Source organism: Cupressus sempervirens, chromosome 3 (assembly GCF_028749045.1).
Source record: "Cupressus sempervirens isolate cs-2001-9-10 chromosome 3, ASM2874904v1, whole genome shotgun sequence".
In the NCBI taxonomy this organism is placed as follows: domain Eukaryota; kingdom Viridiplantae; phylum Streptophyta; class Pinopsida; order Cupressales; family Cupressaceae; genus Cupressus; species Cupressus sempervirens.
The window spans coordinates 331288518-331313888 of NC_143120.1; the positions used below are offsets into that span (position 1 = coordinate 331288518).

The 25371-nt window shown below is 32.6% G+C and overlaps 1 pseudogene; it reads left to right on the forward strand.

Annotated features, from left to right (window-relative positions):
* The first annotated feature begins 22120 nt into the window (after nt 1–22120).
* LOC149566333 (PHD finger protein ALFIN-LIKE 4 pseudogene) lies at nt 22121–23394 on the forward strand (annotated as a pseudogene).
* Nucleotides 23395–25371: the final 1977 nt, after the last annotated feature.

Sequence of the window (25371 nt, forward strand, 5' to 3'; positions counted from 1 at the left end):
AAGATCAGATTGAAAGGATCAACTGCACAAGTACATCCAGCTATCAAATCTCAATGGTATAAGAAATGCTACCACCTAGCCTTGTGGAACCTAAATGGCCCACTCCCACCATGCTAAGGAGATAATCTCAAGTCCCATATGGATATCAATCCATAAGTCATAACCAACATATAGGTCAAGGAAATCCTAATAGAAATCTATCTCAAAGGTACCAAGACACAAGTAACATCTAAATCCTGAGGCAACAAGACACATAGGAAATCTACTATGTAAGTGGGCAAGTGTCATTGTGTGATCCAACTCTACGGTTAGCCTACCAGCCTCTCTGGACTTGGGCCCCCTAGTGTCTCTATGTAGCATTAGTATACTCTCATATAGACAAGGTATACTAACAAGGTAAGGGCACAACCAAGCATCCTCTCTACTCTCATCCTAGCCTATCCTAGCACTCAAGGTATGGGTGAGGAAAAACACTGACTCTTATTAACTCATTTTACACTCATTTAATGGAATATTATCACTTATTAAAACAACTTACAATGGGTTTCCCAGGCAACCTCTTTAGGGCTCTGGCCTCCATTGTAAGACACTTCCCAACATATAGATAGATTACCTACTCTAAGCTCATCAAAAGTACAACTAATAAAACCACAATTTTCACCTCAGTCATTTACAAGTAGCTGGAAAGCACCTATAAATAAAACATAGTATTCACCTCAGTCCTTTACAAGCAACTGGAAAGCACTTAAAGGCCAATGACAATAATCACCTTAGTCCTATTTAAATAACTGGAAAGTACCAAAAGATAACCGATTGAAAACTCAAAGGTTATAGCAAGAAAGTCATGTAATAATCATCTTAGTTCTATACAAACAACTATAGAATACTAACAAACATCTGATCAAAACTCATCATAGAAACACATGAATACATCACCATAGTTGGGTATAAAAAATCATGACCAAATAATAACCATAACATCATCATAGAAAAAAAAAAACCCAAGCCTCTGGTAAACATCTTGAATGGTCAATGCACTAAGTCAAACCCAAACCCCAACATGCAATACAACATACATCTCATCAACAAATTTAGCAAGTATTTTTCATAGTTCATTTGTTTTTCAAAACATAAGATTTTGATTTACATACAAGGTTCCAATTTTTGTTTCCATCTACAATGTGTTATATTTGCTAAGTTCTTTTCAAGTTCACAAGAATATTAATAGATTCAACAATCCATAAAAATAAAATTTAAATATATATTGAATCTTGTAAACAAAACTAATTCTTAATAAAAAGATACCACCGATTTCCTCAATTGAATTACAATTATCAATGAACTTCATACAAATATGTTAATAATAAAGTAACTAATAAAAGATTCAACTAAATTGCTAATATTAAATAATTTATGTAAATAAACATTATTATTACAGTTTAATAATAATTATCAATTATTAACTATAATATTTATAAACTTATTAATAAAATAATATGTAATTATACTATATTATATTATTAATAATAATAAATATTAAATTACATAATTGATAATTACCTATTACTATTATTATTAATAATATTATTTATTAAATATATTAAAAAACTATATTTAACAATTTATTAAATAAATTTTAATAAAATAAAAAATCAAATCATAATTCCTTCTTTTGCAAGCATTTAAGGCACATCAGTTGGCTTAACAAAGTTGCAGCACACTGCTGCTACAATAGCAGCAATAGCGTATTGCCTTAAGGCAATACCTACTGGTATGACAATAGTAGGCTGCCATGTGGCCTACATTTGTAGCCGAAGGATGGGTGGGGAATTGGTGGTGCCACCCACCTTTAAGCTATTAATTTATTTTTGGATTAAAAACAAATAAATAAATATCTTTCGCATAATACAAACAATTTTATGATATATTACCACATTAATTATCAATTACTATGGTAATTATAAAAAAACTATGGTAATAATTAATTACTGTGATAATTATATTATTGTATTTTTTTTTTGATAAAATTATGATATAAACTACATAACAAATTTTCTATATAAATTCTAGATTTTCTTTTCCAAAACCCTACCCAATTTATAATTTTCTAAATCTATTCTATTTTTCCAAAATGAGTATCCACAAACAAGGGTTTCAAATTGATTTAATTCACAGACAATTTCATAACAAAAATCAACTTTTCTCAAACAAGGGTTTCAACCCTAATTAAATTTGGAAAATAGATTCATACAACCACGAAGAGGATGGAGAGATTTCAAAGGGGAAACTATTGGAAAAAAACTCAACGAGATCCTACCACACTTTGATGCTAACTAGATAAATACTCAGAGCTCGCAAGAAATTCTCGTCTTTTCAAAAAACCTCTTTCTTGAAATTTATTCCTTCGAACCTATGTGTGGAGAAATAAGCCCTAATCTTTTAAAAAAGAGTTTTCTCCCCTTAGTGTTTTGGTTTTGCAATCACGCGAAACCTTTATCTTTAATTTTATCTTATTTTAATTTTATGTGTAAACATTTTACATTTAAATTAAAATAATCTTTATTAAATTTTATTTTTCTCTTTTTTATTAAATCACTAGACCACTTTAATAAAATATTTATTAATTTAACTAATAATAATGTTTAGATTTTATTATAAAAATGAAACTTATAAACAAATTATTGTCAAATTAAATAAATATAATTACACCAAAAATTAAATCTTTTAAATTTAATTCTTTTTATTTGGCAAAAGTGGACAAGCCACTGATATATATATATATACTAGTTCAAGAGCTCAACTGGGAAAGAACCAAAATAAGCCCTAATCTTTATATATATATATATATATATATATATATATATATATATATATATATATATATATATATATATATATATATATATATATATATATATATATATATATATATATATATATATATATATATACTAGTTCAAGAGCTCAACTGGGAAAGAACCAAAAAGAAAACCTAGTATTGTCACAATATGTACAAGTGAAAATCATTGATATTTACAACATATTATATCGATGAAAAATTGAAAATTACAAAAAGTAGAATAGCAAGTTGTAGAGAATAATCCCAACCGAAGTCTAAATGTAGTAAAGGATCAACCTCCTAGCCTGACCCTGAACCTTGAGTGATGACAACAGATTTATCAATGGAAGAAGGAACACTCCAAACTATAGCAACCAGGGCAGACCAAGTACCTAGTTCATAGACAAATTGGTTTGAGGAGGCCAAAGGCTTCATCATGTGAGTAGAAAAAACATGTGCGTTAGATATTGGTAAGCCCAAAATATCAAGCAATGCAAACCCAATTTTCTTCACATGCTCAGCTAGCTTATGACCCAACACCTGTTCTATGACTTGTAAAGTCTTTTTCAGGAACCATGGGTTATGCTTTTTGAAGGACTTTTACAACACCTCAAATGATTCCATAACTTCATGTTTCTACATGAGTAGGGATCTTGAAAATAATCCAACCACCAAGGCATTTTTGACCCACAAATCATAGCTTTACATCGCCCATTTCAACTTATTATCAGCCTAGAATTCTAGCTAGACCACCTTGAAAGCAATAATTTCCAGTCATGAAGTTGATTGGAGTAGGTCCATAGCATTGGACAAGAATATTGAGACCAAATTTGAAGGAAATAAAACATGTCTTGAGTTGGCAAAGAAGAAATCCTCCATAATAATGGTGTGTATCACATGACAAATAGAATAAGAATGCACAATAAACATGACATCCAGTGCCATATCATCCAAGGAAGAAGAAAGTGCATCTTCTTCCACTGTCGGTTGAAGCTTAATTCTAAAATTTTTGGGGAGGATGTTTCAGTTATACTGGTAGCAGGAATCACATTTCATACAAGCAATATGGGGACGACATCCTAAGACCAAGTGAAATAGTAGGTAGACAAATTAGGAAGACAAAATTAAGAAAAACGATCCATTTATCGCATCTAGATAAATCCCTCATCACACGCTTGAAGGATATGAAGTACCTATTCCCATGTGATTAATGAAGAGAGTGCCACTAAAATCAGAACCCAATTGCAATTCTGATAGATGAAGTACAAACTAACATTGATTTTTATTTATAAAAATTTTATTAAATAAAATCATTTAATAATATTTTATTTTATTTAATTATAACTAAAAATCACTATAGACTCACAAATCTGAATAAGAAAACCCATAATAAAGGATAGAGTACTAAATCAAACTCGAGGGTCAAAATCATGAATTCATGTCACTTGAAAAATTTGGAAGAGTAATTAACTTAGATATGTGTCCTACTTTCTCATAAAATTGGCCTAGGGTTAGGATTTGGACTCAAGAACTATCTCCCCTCTTTTACCATTGAGATACTGTGATAGGGCATGCTCATCCTGGCAATTCAAGGAAGTTGATGTCTAGTACCTACAATCTGTATAAAAGTTGAGCATGTACCTATATATAAATCTAAACTAAATAGAAAATGGTGAGAAGTGGTGCATCATGTAGATCCCAACTAGCAGATGACTACAACTCCCTCCCTCAACCACATGAGAAATGTCAAAGATAAATTAAAACATACATGTACACCATACACATGCAAGTATGGGGTAAGTATCCATAGAAACTGCATATAAATCATCCATCTATCTATCATCATGAAATAACTGAGTATCAATTAGCTCATCAAAATATAAATTAAGTATGAAATAACATCCAAACAAATTGGTAAACCAAGTACCACTAGGCATCAATCATAATCATAAGCTGGCCTAATAGAATTCAGTAATATAATACAAAAAGTAAATTAGGGGTAGGCATTACAACATATCAAAAATTAGGAAATTAGATTCCTTGGCACGTTTTGTGACATGTTTGGTTTGTGAGGTACAAAATTCACTCAAAACCCACATATTACACTTAAAGTAATGGTAAAAAAGAAATAACAAGTAGCTGAGTTAAGTTGTATTCAATGGGCTATATCAACAATCAACTTGGGTAAAGTGGTTATATTTGGGAGAAAATTGTTAGATCACTTCTTATTACATGTTTATTAATCTATCCCCATTCATGGGACCATATGGATATGGTTCAATCTTTGTTGACCAAATACTCTCTTGTAGCATAGTGTTAATCTAGCTAGTGATGTAGTTATGTGTACCTAAGATGTCTTGAGATAATTCAAATTTTTTCATTAATAAAATAATAATAATAAATATTAAATATACAAATTAAAACCATAAAAAATAGATATTTGAGGTTTTTCTTGAGGTTTCAACCATACATGTAATTGTCCATCTAGAGAAATGGAAGCATCTAAATTTAAAATTGAATTTTACAGACTGTACAAAATCTTGAATTTAGATATTATTGTTTTTTGACATTTTTTAATGAATTCAAATTAGTTAAAAAAAAACATGATCTGCAATTTATTTCATGTTTCATGCCTCAAAAGAGCACTTAACCAAAATATCACAACTTGAACAAAGTTGTCTCCATTGGAGAATGAGAGAGAATTGATATTGACTTGTGAAGTTGTTAATGGTTGCAAATAGAAGAAATTGAATGATATCACCTTAACAATACACCTAGCATACCGGAAAACCTCCCAACTAAAGGTGTTATATGGAAAAGAATACAGTTCTAGCAACTATCCACTTTTAGAAATAATTTGGAAAATTAATAGCCTATTTTTTAATCTCTTGAAGACTAATAGATAAAGTTAGAGAAATGATTTAATAATGATCTTTCAAGTTGTTCAAGTAGTTTTAATTTAATATTGTTGCCAAAACGATGAGTTATATATCATTATTATTATTTTATATAAACATATGCTTGGTTAAAATATATTTTGAACATCTTTGGAAGAAATAACATATGGAAAAATAAAGATCTCAAAATCAAAGAAGACAAGCAAAAAAGAAACTTTTGACACTAAGAGGAGCATTTTTTTTGTTATCACAATCAAACCTTATTTTAGACTTCAATTTTTGGTTTATCTTCATATATACTAATGAAAAATCTTTTGCTACAAAAATAATAATACAAAAGGAAAAACCCTTTTTAATTTTTTGTTTTGTTTTTTAAAGTTCCAAATATTTTTTAAAATTTGGCATTTCACATCAATTTATAAATAAACATTACTATACTTCTATAAATTTTAGAATGTATCTACATACTTCATATAACCAAATCTGTAAACAAACTAATATCATTATGAATTGTGGAAATCTATTCTCTAATAATAGTTTTTCTTGTATTGGAAGAGTATGATGTAAAATTTGGAAAAGAGTTATAAGTTCTGAAAATGTTGAGTACTTATAAATATAATTGATAATTTTCCTATTATATTCCATCATATTGAGTCTTCATTTTATTTTTTGTCTCGATGTTTTATTAAAATTGAGTTTTTCCCAATAATTTTATAAGTAATTCTAATATCATTTGATATGAATAATAGTTAAATATTTAAACTATTTCAAGATTGTTCTAGCATAATGTAACCTAAATATTTTTTACTGACATCTATAGTTTTCAACTATTATAATCAAGATTTTATTTTTTTAATTTACATTAATATTATATAGAGGAGAGAGTCCACAACACCCTAGAATGGTCTTGATAGTGGTTTTTGTTAATAATGACTTCTCACAATTGTAAAATGATCATTTTAAAAAAGAAATCAATTGTACCATGCCACATCAAGAGCACCAGTCTCATTGGACCTTGGCCCTGGCCGTAGGCACAAGAAATTCAAAAAGACCCCTGGCCCAAAAGCCAAAATTGACCTTGAGGTTAAAATCAGCCTCATAGAGTTGGATTCGGATACTAGGAATGGTATATAGAGTGTGAGGAGAACCTCTAAACATCTCCAATTGGAAAAATTTAAGTCCCCCTTCCCCTCAAGCATGACTCCACCTCTAATTCTTTTGAAAGTAATGTCAGACCTACAGGAAAGAAGAGACTGCCTTAGGACACAAAGCCTACTTCTAGCCCTCCTAGCCCTTCCCATATCTCTAACACTCTAGAGGCTACCCCAGCTAGAATTAAGGGGGAAGATATCACATCCCCAAGGAAAGAAACCACCAAAGATGATGGGAAGAAAGGAAAGGGTATCCATAATAAGGCAAGATTGGAAAGGCTTGAGCATTTAATGAGGGACCTGACATACAATCATACTAGTACTTGCCAAAGATTCAAAACTTTGGTTGAGTTTTCCAACAAGTTCATGCACTCCATGACCACAAACCTATACTTTCGATAGGTCAGTAAGGAGGAGAAGGACCTAAGAAAAGCTACCGAGACAACCCTATCCATCAATGGGTTTTTGGTAGAGGATTGGCTAAAGATCATCATGGACAAACCAATTAAGGTGGAGGGGGGTAAGGACAAGGACATTCTTGAGGGGAAAAAGCAGGACAAGCTTGGGTAGAAAGAGGGCATCTAGCCCTAGTTTTGGTTTTTTTTTGTGGTATTTTTATGCTCATAATTATGAACTTGGTACCCCACGGGGTTTTAGTTTTTATGTAAATATGTCGATTAATAGTAGCAATTTGTTTAGGTGTTGCTCATCTATTTTAGAATCTTTCCTACATATTAGTTTAAGGACTGACAGTATTGTTAATTATGTTATGGACATATCTTGTTTTTGAAGTTTAAAGTTAGCATAGGGTAGATGACTAGGAGGTAACCTCTGGCGGATTCTTTAGCCTTTTTGTGCTTTGGGGTCAAACCCGTGTCTTTTTGGCTGCTATCTAATACTTCAAAACAACACAAGTACCTCAAAAAAATGTTGATGTGACATTAAATTTTGGAATCTAGCAACAAAGCATAAGCAAGGACTTGCAAAATATGCTATTATGTTAAATATTTTGTACAAATTTTAATATTTTTCAGAATTTATTGAACCTTTGTTATTTTAAAAAAAAACCCTCTCTCTACACAAATGCCTTAAACATTGAATATATAATAACTTTCTGAACTAAAAATAATAAATAATCAAAACTAACTTATTTAAAAAAAACTTAAACTTTCTCCTTGATATATGTGTTATGTGTTAGAAGTTAGCCCTGTCTAGATAGGACACAGTTATCTGCCTACAAATTGTACCATTGACTAAATTTCAAAAAAAATGTTTTTTTTCAAATTTTCAGCATTTGTTCTTCATTTTTTGTATATTTTGTGTTCAAATACAACAAAATTTGCACTGGAATAGTTGATCTGTTCCTCACTTATTTTTCAAGGCATATGCTTGATGGAAGATGTATTTTATGTGATTTCAACTCTCATCTCTTCTTTTAGAATGGGAATTATTGTTGCACAAATGAAGGTGGTGGAGGTTCTATTAAATGCAATGTGGAAGACCTATTTTCATGGATTTTAAAAGACAAAGAGATGCTTTGATCAAAGCCCTCACTACTGGTTTGTTTTCTATTTTCCAATTTATTTCCTTTCTTAGACTCGTTTTTGTTGATGTTCTTGAATTTTGTTACGATGTTGCCCTTTTTTTGTCTTCTTCTACTTTTCATTTTAATCATAGATTGTGTGCCACCAAATTTTTTTTTTTCATTTCAAATCTCTTTCTATTTTTTATTGATTAAATCTTTTTCTAATGTAATTTGTTTGTTTATTAACTTGAATAATGGCTTATGTACTTTGTCATGTAAAATGTACTATTATATAAATTGATCTCCATCATAAAATGGTTTTAAGATTCATCTCTATAATAAAAACATGAAGATTTTTAATTGGTGTATGCAATATTTGGGTAATTTTTCTGAGTGTTTTTTGGTATTAAGAAAATTGATTATTGTGTTGTTCAATGTGTGGCTTATCTTTTGGTGACAATTTTACCTCACTGTACAAAATATTCTTTTGATTGAATTATTTTATTTTTCTCTATAATTTGTATTATATTTTTTTATCATATCTATATAATTTAACTAAAAATATTCTTGGAGCAAATGTGGAGGACTTCTTGTAGTGCCTCTCCCATTTTATTTATGTAATTCATCATGATGCATGCAACCTTGTTGATCTTTCATTGTGAAGAGATCATGATTGGGACTATAAGAGGTCTAGACCCTTGAGGTGATTGGATTTATGTTACTGTATTAGTTGCTTTGGTTATGCTTATAGCTGATTTACAAGATTATGATGTGTTATATGGTTCACTAAGGTTTGTACCAGTGGTTACCAGGATCAATGTTGTTCCATGATTACTATGGGATGTGTGTAGAGATTGCACTATGTACTATTATTCTATTGCACTGGACTAGGTTCCTATAGCAGTGATTAGTCATGTATTTGAGCATGTTCACTTATGGGTTTTAAGTGCCTTTTCAAACTGTTTAAACAACGATTATTAAAATTCTTAAATAATTAGAATGAATTGTCCATGTTAGATTATTGTGTTGTTTAGGTGATCATATATGCATGATGATGCTTCTCTTGAGGTCTGGTAGTATGTTTTATGATGATATTTGGTTATCCAGTATTTGGACATATCTCTAATTATGTTATATTTGAATTTCATGCGATGGTTATTTACTTCATTCTTTCTTTGATTTGTTTTATGTGAATGTGAGTGATGTAAATGGATTATTTCAATATATTGGAATCAATGGTTAAATTGGATATTTAATGCATTTATTGCTTTGGCTATGTTATTATATGCGATTGTACTTGATCATGTGTTTTAGTGTGCAAGATTTATATCAATGGTAGTGGCACATGGAGTTAGCAATTTAGCTATTCATATTTACCAATGTCATCCTTGTATGGTCAACGTGTCTTATTTGAATGTTTAAACTAAACCATCTAGTGATTTGATAAATTCAGACTCATTTACATTATGTGACTAGACCTATGATCATGTTTATACATTTAGAGTTTCACATTGTCATGAAATTCTTAAGGTTTTCTGTGATTTGGTTTAAGGGAATTCATGCTTTATTTTAATTTATTTTAATTTTTGGCAACTTTTCCATAGATGAATTCCAATTACTTGAAATAGCATATTTTCATTTGGGTTGATTCAGTATTTAACTAGTTCTCCTGGCTATTTTCCCTAATCCATTATTCACTTGAAAAGTGAATAAGGATCTGATTAAGGGTGCTCCCCTTAATACCATAAACATATAATAGAAACCAAGAAGCAACAACAATTACGAGAACAAAATATGGACTTCTTATTTATGCCACAAATGTGGAATCGGAGAATTCACAAGTACAATATGCTAACCCATGTGGGTGCCTTCATTACAGTAATCTACAAGACTAAGCTGAGAACTATGACCCAAAGTTGTTCTAGACAATGTTCAAGCCTTTCTTAAATAGGCAATTTTATGTCACCTGGGAAGGTTTTAGACATTGAAACTTAATACCTAAGGCTGATAGACCCTAACAATACATATAGAGTCGGTCAAATAAATCTTTGATAATTATTTTAGATATTTCGGGTAGCCAAACTTTGGAAGTTCATAACTCTTGAACCATTTTTCTAATTGCCTATTATAGCCTTTTTTTGGAAATGTTAGCTCCTAATCTACAACCTCGAAATTGTGCTAGTGTCCTTCCATTGAATTTTTGAACCTCATTTGGGCACTCTAAGGCCTCCAATAGTGAGCTTGAAGATTTTTCTATGAATTTTTCCATCAAAAATCTATAATAACTTCTCTGATGCTTAAGTCTGAGCAATGAGCTTATAACTCTAAAATGAACCTTCATGTAGAAAATGAGAACATTCCAAGCTCATATGAAGAACTTACTAAAAGTAGAAAGTTTCCATAAATAGTAACCACAATGTCTACTAGTCCTTATTAAAATAGAGAGACTAAAAAGAAAATATTTTTGGCTAATGCAATATTTCTCTTACACCCAAGATGCTCCTGCATCAGACCCTAGGGTAATTTGAGAAGTAATTCTATCAAGTCTCAGGTGTTCAAAGGAAAACCAAGATAGTGAACCTCCTCCCTTGCTAGCCATGTCGAATCCTCTAATAGCCTCCCTTTCCATTTGACTAGGTATTCCTAATAAGTTTTGTTCCTTGTATTTTTGCCAACATGACTGTCCATTATCTCCTCAATCTCCTTTGTAGCCGAACTAGCTATTGGAATACTCCACTTTGCTTCTGCAAGTTCATCTCCATCACCTTCTTCATAATACTATATCAGATCTAAAATGTTAAATACTGGTGAAATATTCAATTTAGTAGGAAACTCCACTTCATAAACATTTCTAGAATCATACCTTTTCACTATCTTGCATGGTTTAAACTTCTTCATCTTCATCTTATTATATGTACCCACTAGAAAATGCTCCTTTCTCAAATGAACCATAACTTCATCTCCAATCTAAAATTCCTTATACCTCCTTTTCACATATGTCCTAGCCTTGTACTATATATTCATCTTTATAATGTACTCCCTCGCCTCCTTATGGATATTCTTCAAATTTTTAGAAAATTCTTCTACTTTAGTACTTCTTATCTCTCCTTTATCCAACTACATCAATTCAGAAGCATTTTTGGGACTACTCCCATATACAATCTGGAATGGTTATTTAGTAGTACTCTTGTTGACAGAATTATTATATGCAAATTTTGCCTATGGTAAAATCATATCCCATCCTTTTGGCTTGTCTCCAACCAAACATCTCAACAAGTTTCCCAAATTGTGATTCACAACTTCTATCTGTTTATTAGTCTATAGATGATGTGATGAACTGAACATCAAATCTATCTTCAACTTCTTCCAATGTGTATGCCAAAAATATCCAAAAAAATTGGTATCTCGATCTAAAACTATACTCTTTGGCAAACCACGTAGTCTCACCACTTCTCTAAAAAATAATTCTTCTACATGAAAAACATCACTAGACTTCTTGCAAGGAATAAAATGTGTCATCTTTGAAAACCTATCAACCACCACAAAAATAGAATCATACCCACATTGATTCCTTCATAATCTATGAACAAAATCCATCCTAACATCCTCCCATGGCTTCTCTAGTACAGGTAATGGCTAATACAACCATGTATTCTACTTCACTCCTTTTGCCATCTGACATACTCTACAACTCTATACAAACTTCTTCACATCTTGTTGCAATTGTGGCTAGTGATAATTCTTAGGAACTAAAGCAATGGCTCTTATCTCTGACAAAGTGTCCAACCAATCCTCCACTATGCTTCTCCATGATGAGATTCTCTCTCATTGAACTTCTCAGAATGCACAGCTAGCTTTCTTTGAACAACATACTATCTTGGATCGTGAAATCCAACCACTTTGTCCTATCAAGTGTAACAAGTTCTATACAAGCCTTCCATGCTCCACCAAAATCAAGATCATTTCGATACAAAGTACTAAGTTGCTTGAACCCAACCACTTCTATCTACATTTTTTTCAGCAAATTTTTTCTTCTACTAAGAGCATCTACAACTCTGTTAGACTTCCCACTCCTATTTTTCAAAATAAATGTATAACTTTGTAAAAACTCAACCCACTTCAAATGCCTTTGGTTCAATTTTCCTTGACTATTCAAATATTACAAAGCTTGAAGATCAATATATAAAACAAACTCCTTTGGAAGAAGATAGTATGTCCACTTCTTTAATGCTTGAACTATAGCATAAAATTCCTAATCATAAATAAAATATTTTCTTTTGGCATCATTCAATTTCTCACGAAAGTAAGCAACAAGTCTACCTACTTGGCTCATAATAGCTCATATTGCAGTACCACTAGCATTACAGTTTACTTGAAACATCTTGTTAAAATCAAGAAGTGCTAAAATAGGTTGCTTAGTAAATTTTTGTTTAAATATATTAAAACTCTTATCTACTCCTATAGTCCACTTAAATTCTTTTCTATCCCCTCTCATTGTTTTAGTCAAGGGTCCACAAATATTGCTAAAACCTCTTATGAACTTTCTATAAAAACTAGCCAGTCCATGAAAAGATCTTACCTTTTTCACACTCCTTGGAGTAGGAAATTCAAGGATAGCCTTCACTTTCTATGGGTCCATTTTTAGACCTTCTACTGAGACTACAAATCCCAAGTACACCAACTCCTTTAGAAAAATGCACTTCTTCAGGTTTTTCAACAACTTTTCTTACATCAACTTATCAAACACCTTGTGAATATGGACCAAATGCTCCTCCAATGTCATACTAAAGATCAAAATATCATCTAGGCAAACAATAAAAAACTTACCTAGAAACTCCTTTAGTACCTCATTCATGAGCGCATGAAAGTGCTTTTTATATTGGTTAGCCCAAAAGTTATGACTAACCACTCATAAAGTCCTTTTTTCTTGAAAGAAGTCTTCCACTCATCACCTTCTCTGATACGATCTAATGGTACCCACTCTTTAGATCTATCTTTGTGAAATACTCAGCTCCACTCAAATAGTCCATAATATCACCCATCCTTGGCAATGAAAATTTGTACTTGATTGTGATCTTGTTGATAGCATGAGAATCTATGCATGTCCTCCATTATCCATTCTTCTTTGGTGCTAATACTACTGGTACAACACATGGACTAAAACTCTCTTGAATCAACCTCTTCTGCAACAACTCAAGCACTTTCCTATTTAACTCTTCATATTCTGCTAGTGTAATTTTGTCAGCTACCTTGTTTGGAAAATTGGCTTTTAGAACCAAATCCATCTGATGACTAATCTTCCTTATTGGGGAAAATCCATTAGGTACACTATCTTATACAATATCAAGAAACTCTCCCAACATATCTACAACTTCTCTAGGTACCTCCTCTATTTCTTATTTACTATATTTGGAATTATAGCAAAACACACATGCTCATGCTTCATACCTTTGAGAAACTCTTTTCTATCAACAAAACATAGTCTGGTAGTACTACATAGCTTTTCTTCTTTATCTGTCAATGGTTTCAACTTATTTTTCACTCCATCCTTGGTTAGAGTGTAGGTATTTGCTCACCTATTGTGTATAACATGCCTATCAAACTGCCACGATCTACCTAGCAATATATGACATATGTCCATAGGTATGATATCACATAGTACCTCATCTTGGTAGCTTCCAATCTTAAACTTCACTAAATCTAATCATTGACCATGAACTTGTGGTCATCTTGCACCCAAGCATATAGTATGGATGTGGGTGTTTTTGTCTCTTCAGCTTCAACTTGGTGACCATCATTTTTAACAATAGATTGTCCCTACATTAATGATCACATCACAACACTTGTCTTCACATTTTTACCTTGTGTGAAACAAGCTCCTTCTTTGCTCAGGTTCATACTCACCACTCAACATGACTCTTATGTTAACTAGGACTTCTCCTAACATCTTTAGAATGTGAGCATCTAGCATCTTCATCAACATGTGCAACTTTGGTCTAGCCTTCAGTTCTTTGATATGTCCTTTCTTGGCCCTAGGTACATTCAAATTCTCTATGCCCTTCTTCTCTTGAGTGAAAATATTTCCCACAAGAGCCTCCTCTTCTAGATCCTTTTCCTCTACCTCTTCCTCTCTTATCTCTATTGTTCTAAGCATGGAAATAATTGAAATTGTTTCCCCTCTAGTTCTAATTACTACTCCCAGCCTCATCCTTATTCTTGTGACCATCATTATGACCTCCATAAGATTGTCCACCAAATCTTCTACCACAACCTCTACCGCTATTCTTACTATCAAACTTTTTGTTCAATTTTTCTTCAACTCTTACTAAAAATTGGTATGCCTCCTCAATATTGTTCATTCATTCTAGACTCAACTCATCCTGAATGCTTGGCCTTAACCCATAAAGATAATCGGCCACTTTCTCCTTATCTCCTTCTACATGGCTAGTCCTAATGATATCTCAATAGAACTCTTTGGTATACTCTTGAATAGATTTTCGCACTTTCTCCAACCCTTGCATTTTATTCAATAGATCAAGCTCATAATCCATAAGAATGAATTGTCAATTTAGCCTAGCTATCATCTATTTCCATCTAGTCCTTTTGTCCTTTCCCTTTCTATTTCTCTCCAACTAAACCTTTTGCCACTAGATATTTGCATGTCCCTTCAGTTTTTCCTTCGCAAACTTGACTCTATTAGGATCTTCAATATCTTCATACTCAAAGTACTCCTCCAATTCATTGATCCAATCGATCAGCTCCTTTGGATTAAGATTTCCCAAAAATGTGGAAACTTCAAACCTAGTTATTTTTCCAATCTTGGAGATGGCCCTAAAAAGTCTCTCTTCTTTTGAATTACCTCTGCTTCAGCATTTTCTTATACTTCATCCTCATCCTCATTTTGATCTCTTACGAGAAGATTTAGTCCTCTGTGCATTTGTTCTTCTAATGCTTACATTTATCTTTGGAGGGCTAGGAAACCCTCAGGTGTAACACCTATAACTCCTCTACCACACTCTCTTGTGAAGGCATTTTCACATTTCTACTAAAATCTTAGTGCAAACTATTTCACAATCTATGATCTATCTACACGCTCACCAAAACCACAGTCCTAGTGTAAACTACCTCACAGTTAGTGAACTATCCACACATTCAATAACTCTAGCTTTGATACCCCTTGATGAAGGGTGCTCTCTTAATACCATAAAAACATAATAGAAACAAAGAAACAATAGAAAATGTGAGAACAAAATATGGACTTCTTATTTGTGCCACAAATGTGGAATTACAAAATTCACAAGTACAATATGCTAACCCACATGGGCACCTTCATTACATTAATTTGCAAGACTAAGCTGTGAACTACTACCAAGAGCTATTCTAGACAATGTTTGGGCATTTCTTAAATAGATAATTTTATGCCACCTAGGAAAGTTCTAGACATTGAAACTTAATACCTAGGGTCAATAGACCCTAACAATACATATAGGGTCAGCCATATACATCTTTGATAATTAGTTTAGATATTTCAAGTATCCCAACTTTGGAAGGTCATAACTCTCGAACCATTGCTCTGAATGGCTATTATAACCACTTTTCAAAAATGCTAGCTCTTAATCTATAAGATTGGAACTACACTAGCACATTTTTATTGAGTTTTCAGACCTAAATCGGGCACTCTAAGGCCTCCAACAGTGAGCCTAAAGATTTTTCTACAAATTTTTCCACCAAAAATCTACAATAACTTCTCCAATACTTAAGCTTGAGCAACGAGCTTATAACTCTAAAAATAACCTTCATGTAGAAAATGAGAACATTCTGAGCTCGTATGCAAAACTTACTAAAAATAGCAAGTTCCCATAAATAGTAACCACCCTGTCTACTAGTCCTTATTAAAATAGAAAAGACTGAAAAGAAAATATTTTTGGGTGATGCAAGATTTCTCTTACACCCAGGATGCTCTTGCATCAATATCCAAAAAGGAATTTAATTCCTCTCCTCTCACTTTTGAATTAGAAGTTTGAGAGTAAAACCCAAAATCCTCTTTATGTAGAATTAATGTTCTATTCATTATGGGAGTTACATGCATGGGATCATCACGAGATTGGTCTTGTTGGATCCATCTCAGCGAGAACTTTGATTGCCATGATTTTGGCTACTTCTATGGAATTTTTATTTTATGGTTCAGATTCTCATTTTGCCCCTTTTGGCTACGAGGTAGAGCTCTCCTGTTTTATTGTTTCATCTATGTTTCTACTTCTATTTTTCATAGTCATTTGTTAGGAGACTGAGAACTAGTGTTTCCCTCCTTTTTTGTATGTTAGTTGTACTTGGTTGGGTGGGTATGAGCATTTCCCTATTTTTCGAGATGGAAGTTTAGGGTTTTGCACCATTATGTTGGCTTTTTTTGCATAGAGACTCCCAACCAAGATTTTATTTTATATTCATGGTTTTTTTACCCTAAGACCAAATGGGTTTTAATTTTGAAATTTTTGAGTTTTGATGTTTTTACCTCAATTTGCATGTCGCTTAGTTTTTTCAAGTTTTCTTGGCATGATGTTGGTCGTGGACTAGGATTATCCATAGGATGTCAGTCAAACTATTGTTGCATTTTTATGTTTGCATTGGGATGTGTGCCACATCTATACTCCCAAATTTGTGGTTTTTTGAGTGATTTTATACATGGTGTTATTATTTTTGTTGGACCCTTTTTATTATTTTGTGGGCACTAGGATTGAGGTCAGTTGAGTGAGTTCATGATGTTTGGTCTTGTTGCATCATTGGGATTCATGTAGAATCCATACTCCTAGATTGAGGTTAGTTGAGTGAGTTCATGATGTATTTTTTTATTTTCTTGGGATTCATGTAGAATTTGTCCTCCTGAGTTGTTTTAGGTTGAGTGATATTTTACTTGTGTTCTCATCCAATCCTTGTGATATGATCTTTGTGATGGTGGTGTGTCACATAGGAGCATGAGCATGTGCATTTGTTGAGTGACATATGAGGCCCGATCTTCTATGGTACTTCTCAGAGTTATGATCATTTGGGGTTGGGTTGGGAATATGCATGTGTAAAAGCACTCATCATTGGATGAGAATGGGTAGGGTAGGTAGCACATGGAGGGGGCTTCTATCTTGTAGCCTAGTGACCATTTCCCATAGGGTTGGAAGAGGAAGTTTTAATTAAGCGATAACTAAATAAAATACTAAGTGGTAATAAAACTTAAGATAATAAAATTCTTCAATGTGAGAGCCTTCCATTAGAAAGTTGAGTCTACACAATTTTGAGCTTGGGCTTTCTGATGCCAAGTGACTCTTCATGATGTCAACCCCTACATAGTAACCCATTGAGTGTTTGATTAGGACCTTTAGTTCTTGCATTGTATCATGATCTTGGTTTCAATCATCACTATTTTCTAGCATGAGTGTTAGCCATGGACATTATGCCTTATGTGTGTTTGTGGTTGGGTCATTATCTACATTAGCATGGTAGGAGTGGACCTATGGGGTCCATGTGGTTGGGAGGTGTAGCTACCATCACCACTACTAGGGATCGATGCGTAGAGACAATCTATTGTCCTAGTGGAACCATTGTTAGATGTTTTCACTTGGTACTTCAAGTTATAGAGTATGCTTTCTTGTTGGTCTTATTGGATCCATCTCGGGGAGACCTTCAATTGCCATGATTTTTGGCTACTTCTATGGGATTTTTATTTTATGGTTCAAATTCTTATTTTTCCCCTTTTGGCTACAAGGTAGGGCTCTCCCATTTTATTGTTTCATCTATGTTTATACTTCTATTTTTGGTAGTCATTTTTTAGGAGGCTAAGAACTAGTGTTTCCCTCCATTTTTGTATGCTAGTTGTACCCAGTTGGATGGTTATGAGCATTTCCCTATTTTTTAGGGTGGAAATTTGGGGTTTTGCACCATTATGTTGGATTTTTTTGCATACAGACTCCAAACCTAGGTTTTATTTTATATTATGGCTTTTTTACCCTAAGACCAAATGGATTTTAATTTTGAAGTTTTTGAGTTTTGAGGTTTTTACCTCAATTTGCATGTCGCCTAGGTTTTTCAAGTTTTCTTGGCATGATGTTGGTCATGGACTTGGATTATCCATAGGATGTCAATTAGACTATTGTTGCATTTTTATGTTTGCAATGGGATGTGTGGCACATCTGTACTCCCAAATTTGTGGTTATTTGAGTGATTTTATACGTGGTGTTATTATTTCTGTTGGACCCTTTTATTATTTTGTGGACACTAGGATTGGGGTCAGTTGAGTGAGTTCATGATGTTTGGTCTTGTCGCATCATTGGGATTCATGTAGAATCCATACTCCTAGATTGAGGTCAGTTGAATGAGTTCATGATGTTTGGTCTTGTCACATCATTAGGATTCATGTAGAATCCATACTCCTAGATTGAGGTTAGTTGAGTGAGTTCATGATGTATGGTTTTATTTTCTTGGGATTCGTATAGAATCTGTCCTCTTGAGTTGTTTTGGGTTGAGTGATATTTTACTTGTGTTCTCATCCAATCCTTATGATATGATCTTTGTGATGGTGGTGTGTCACACACGAGCATGTGCACATACATTTATTGGGTGATATGTGAGGCCCAATCTTCTATGGTACTACTCAAAGTTATGATCATTTGGGGTTGGGTTGGGAATATGCATGCATATAGGCACTCATCATTGGATGAGAATGGGTAGGGTACAATAGCACATGGAGGGGGCTTCTATCTTGTAGCCTAGTGACCATTTCCCATAGGGTTGGTAGAGGAAGTTTTAATTAAGCAATAACTAAATAAAATACTAAGTGGTAATAAAACTTAAGATAATAAAATGCTTCAATGTGAGAGCCTTCCATTGGAAAGTTAAGTCTTCACAATTCTGAGCTTGGGCTTTTTGATGCCAAGTGACTCTCCGTGATGTCAACCCCTACATAGTTACCCATTGAGTGTCTATTAGGACCTTTAGTTCTTTCATTGTATCATGATCTTGGTTTCAATAATCAATATTTTCTAGCATGATTGTTAGCCATGGACATTGTGCCTTATGTGTGTTTGTGGTTGAGTCATTATCTACATTAGCATGGTAGGAGTGGACCTATGGGTTCCATGTGGTTGGGAGGTATAGCTACCATCACTACTACTAGGGACCGGTGCATAGAGAAAATCTATTGTCCTAGTGGAACCATTGTTAGATGTTTTCACTTGGTACTTCAAGTTCTAGAGTATGCTTTCTTTTGAGTTATGCTTACATTGGAATGCTTGGATATCATGTTTAGATGATGTTAGTTTTATTTATGAATTCTATTATTATGATGTTTAGCATATGATTTGATGATGTGATTTTATTAGTTAGAGAATCTTGTGCTTATTGGATTAGCATGTTAGATATCCTATTCTTATGATGTTATTATGCTTTAGTAGTGACGTCCTCATAAGAAAACTTTGACTATCTAATTGGTAGTTTGGGATGTTACATGTGAGGGATGGCTAGGACCTTCAAGGTCTCATGATGCTATTATGGTTGGGAGGAACCATGCACAATTTTTAGTTCTGTGTGTGCTTTATTGTTTTCATTTTCCTTCATACGATGTTTGGTTTTTTGAACCATGTATGTATAGTATGATGTTTCTTTCTACATGTTCTCTCATATGTTGTTTTGGATTAGATGGATAGCTGTATTCTATTCCATGTGGCATGGTGTTTTATATTTCATGTGCTCGAGTATCCAAGCCTCAATTATAGTGAATCCAATACTACCCAATGTAGAGATTCTTACTCTTTGTCCCATCTAATTTTTCATCAAGTTATTTCTTTTCAATCCTAGGAAACAGTGGTTCAATATTGGACAATACTGGAAGAGTTTTGCATGCCTAAAGAAGAAAGCTCATACAATACTAGAAAGTATCACACCATAGTAGTGCATAATATCGTACAATACTAGTAAAGAATCACATGGCCATACTAAGAAGTATCTCCTAGGGTTGGATATAGTGAAAATTATTTCCTTGATAAAAAGTATCACTTGGCTATAGTGAGAAATGTTGCCTAGTTGTATTAAAGTGTCACCTAGTTTTCTTACAAAAACCTGCTCGCGCAAATAGCAGGTATCTGTGGACTTTTTAGTTGAGAGTTGATTGGTGTCTTGAGTATCTTGTAGGGTTGCACTCCTTCCTTGTTTAGAAGATATTTTGTTGGGGTTTAAAATATTCTTATACTTAAGATATATTTTAATATATGGGATAATTTATTTGAGATAAGTTCCAAATGTCTCCGAGATAAGATAAATATTCTAGGAATTTTTAGGGTTTTAGAAATTCAAACTTAGTTTTTTTAGGGCTTCAAGATTTTAGGCTTAGCCAAATTTCAGGAATCAACATTTATCTTTCAACATAGTGTTTAATAGATGAGTAGGGGTAATTTTGAGCTTTCATCTTCTACTTGGCCATTATTGGTCTCTACTTGCAAATCATGACTATGATTTGATTGTTGATATGGACTTGTGTGTCTAAACATGTTAGGAGCCTTTACTTGGGGTTTGAAAGACAAAATTCCCTTGGTATATTCTCATGATTCATGTGTTTCTAGTTTGTGCATTGTAGTTTTGAGCTTGTATATCTTTGGTAGTAGCTATAAAACCTCCACTAGTGTAGGTGAACATGTGATCCTTGCCATGTTCCCTCTTCTCATCACCTTGTCCTAGTGTTTCACTATTACACTTGGTTACTTTATGTTGTTGTTAAGTAACTTATGTTAAGAAAAACAAAATTATTGCATGTTTTATCCTTGTATTCCAAGGATCTCTGAGTAGGCATTACACTTCTACAACCAATCTTATCTAGGTAGGTTCAAGATTCTATATAATTAAATGTTTGTATTTATAATTGTTTATGATCTCATATACCCTATATCAAATTTGAAATGCTTCTAAGTCATTACTTTAATTTACTTTAATTTGAGAGATTGAATCTAGCCATGATTTCTCGAAGATGCAATGTATGCTACAAAATTGAAACAACGGAGTTGCTAATTATGTTTATGTACACCTTATTTCTCTGAAACCTATTTGAATATACATGAAATGGTGTATGTATGTTGAAACTTACATGCTCCTGAAGCCATATAATTTTTTATGTATGACTTATAATTTTATCTAAATGGTGGAAGTACTTTGGTCAACATTGAATGGTGTTACGAACTATTTGAGATGATGATAATAGAACATGCCTCCCATATTCTAAAATTGGGTTTAACTATAAGGGTTTTATGTAGTATATTGTCTCAATTTAGCCATTATGTTCATCATTCTAAACAATTTTTTTCTATTTAGTTGGAAACTTAAATCATCAAACTGCAATCTAAGGTAGGAATAATCGTATCTATAATCTTGCAATATCTCATGAACTATTGTGTATTCTATGCTTTCTAAGGTAGTAGGATGAAGATTGTACATTATGATTTTTGAGAAGCAAACTATGTGTATCATAGTTTCCTTTTATGATTTAATCAATAGCCTATGCTATCATGGTAGAAGATTTTAGAAGCAAGCTATTTGTTTTGTAGCTACTTGTTGTTTCTAACATTGGAATTCTATCAATAACTCTTAAAGAATATTTCATAGTATTTACTCTTACTTTGTTTGGGGTTATTGACCTATTGTAATCATTTCATTCTAAACCTATATTTTGTGTGATATAGATAAATAAAACCTATGTCTCTATGGTTTTCTTAGTGGACAATGGGAAGTGAACCTACTTCCTAAAGAGGCACCCTATGAGATACTCGAGCCAGCTTTAGGAATTAACTTTGCAAGGGATGGGATATAGGAAAGTGAGTGGCTATCTTTTATAGTTGTATACTGTGATGCTTGACTAACATCTTTTTATGTCTATTATGGTGCCATATTTGGTTATGACGGTAATGACAGGTGGGCTTATATAATTATGAAACATGCCTTTGATCTGAATTTATTTGTTGTCACTTTGGGCTGATAAAATGCAATTTTGTTGATTCTAATTTTTCATGATTAGTTATTTTAACTTGGGGCCCATGATATTTTCTTTGATTTCTAAACCTAGACTCCACATTAGGTATATGGGTTATTGGACATTTTGGAGAAGAAATATCTATCTATCAATTTTTCTACAAGAAATATCCCATACGCATTGTCAATAATTATTCTTGATGTGTTGATACTAATCCCTATTTATCAAGTGGTGTTTTCTTTGTAGGTCACTTTCCCTTTACCTATCTATTTATGGAACACCTCAATAATGAGAAACTACAAATTTTTTCCCTAGCTTTGGTGACAGTTTGATTACAACTTCCATATTTATTTATGATATATTTTTCTTATACAATTTTTGGGTTGCACTTGTCTTAAGACATTAAAATGGTAGTAACATTGAATATTAGAAAATAAAAATATTATTAATTTTTATTCTTCATATTGGCCAATAATTGTAGTTCATTGTCTTGTAGGTTGTAATGATGAATTAATATGACAAGTTAGTATAGAAGGTAATACATGTAAACAAAAACCAAGAGTTGACAATTTTAAAATTTACAAAAGGGAAACATTGCATGCTAGACAAAAGTTTTGAAGGATATTTTACACTATTTTTTCCTTGAGTGATTGAATTAAATTGGGGTGCTCATAGAAATTAGCTATTCAACATGATGAATGAACTTCCAACAATATTTGAGGTTGTTAGTGGAACTGCAAAGAAGCAAGTGGAGGAAAGATCAACAATAACCAACAACACTAGTAGCAAAAGCAAGTTAGGAAGGAAGCCAATGAGTGATTATCTCTATGTTTTTTTTCTTCTTATTTAAGGACTATCACTTCCTCTATGATGTTTGTGAGGATTAGTTCCATGGAAAATGTGCAAAGATTACTTTTACAAGAGCTCTGCACATTAAGCACTACATATGTCGAATATGCAGAAATAAAAGAGCTAGAATGTAAATTTTCTTAAAACATTTTGGCATCAGTTGTAATGGTTTTGTAGCCACTAGAATGTGGTACCACATACTCTATAATTATTTTCTAGGAAAAATTGAGGCATGAAGTCACCCTTTGAGGTCAAATAGAGGTGTAAATTTATAAATGGTGAGAAGGAAGTTTGCTTGCTTTTGATGGTAAGACATAGATTAAATATTTACAAGTGTTGATAACTATTTAGAAGTCATCCTTAAACATCAGACATTAAGGAAAAATTTTAGTTTAAAAAAAAAAGTCAATTTTGATTATTTAACACTTTTAGGATAAAAATCAAACTTTAGTGTGTGATGTTTAAATAGTCTGCTATTGAAGTGCCTTTAGACACCTGATATTTTGTAACCTTGATCTTACATCAAAAAATTTGATGCCTGTACTATTTTTTCATTTGTTGCAAGAAAATTCTATCTTTGATTTGTCAAAAAGAAAAATTCATTCATTCACTTGAGTTCATGAGACAATGTTGTAATGTTTTCCTTCTATTCATAGTGCTAGTTGCAAAAGGCAAATTGTATCAATACAATTGCAAGCAACCTGTAGTTAGTCCTAAGTTTTGATGCGATTCTTATGGCTCATATGGTTGGGGGAAAATATTAAATTTAACTACTTAACTATGAACACTAGAGAACAAACAATAGAACCCCAACAATATTGTAAGAATTGTGTCCTAATAATAAATGCCACATCACACAAATATGAAAATGTAGAAAGGAACCAATTACAAACAATGTTGAAAAGTCAACTAATCATTTTTTATAAAGCAATAAAATTTTAATAGGATTCATTAATTTTCTATAACACAACAATTTTTATGGTGCTTATCCACACATCCATGATCCATCGAATGTCCATTACAAGTATGATCAACACATATCTCATTAATAATGATTATATTATCCATTTATCAAAATTACATCATTACTACATCACTAATCATCATCAAGATGAAGATACAATACCATGAGATAGTTTACTCAATCTTGACATGTGTCCTTCAATGTATCTGATCTTTAAAGCCATCGAAAATCATCCATATTCTATTTGAGATGGGAATTTGGGCCTGTTGATATTAAGGGAAAAGTTTTTTTATTAGTGATTCACACGTAGTTAATTGGTTAAGTTGCTAGCGATCTTATTTTTCAGTCTGCAGTGTTAACCAAGTGCTCCAGTTATTACTGAGTAATATACTTGTTACCAAGTTCTATTGTTGCTACCAAGTAATATTTATAGAATTCATGACAAGTAGTATCTACTGAGCTTTTTACTAATAGTGCTAATTGAGCTTCATAGTATTAACCAAGTTGCACAGTGTCAACCATGCTATTCAATATCTACTAAGCTTGCAGTATTAGTGATGAGAATCTAGTGTTGGCTAGGCCAAGGAATGTCATTCAAGTGATTCAATTTATACTAAGCTCACAATGTTAGTGTTGACTGAGCCATGGAGTGTCAACCAAGTGATTTAGTTTATATACCAATTTTTTTAGTATTCATCGAGTCACACAAGTGTTGACCAAGTTCAAGCTACTTGGAAGTGATTAGTATGAACCAAGCTTCTATTTCTACCAAGTCCATGATGGTGCCGACTATTCATAGTGGTTGCCAAGTATCATAACATCACCAAGTTTGTCTTCTAAACCCAAGTGCTAGTAGTTGGGTGAATTTTGGGATCTTGATGAAAACATATATTGTAGTCGACTTTGATGAATTGTGATTTGGATTGGTATATATGTAATGAATTGTATCATATCTAAATAAGTGTGTATGAAGTGATTATGAAGATTAGAAGTGCAAATTGAGAAGGCTATAAGAAGTATAAGGGACATAAAAGATTTATCTATCATAGCAAGGTGATCTTTACATTTCAAAGGAATCTCAACCAACAAATCAAAGTTGCAAATTAGAGATCATCCACTGGTTCATCCTAATAGTTGTATCAATTAA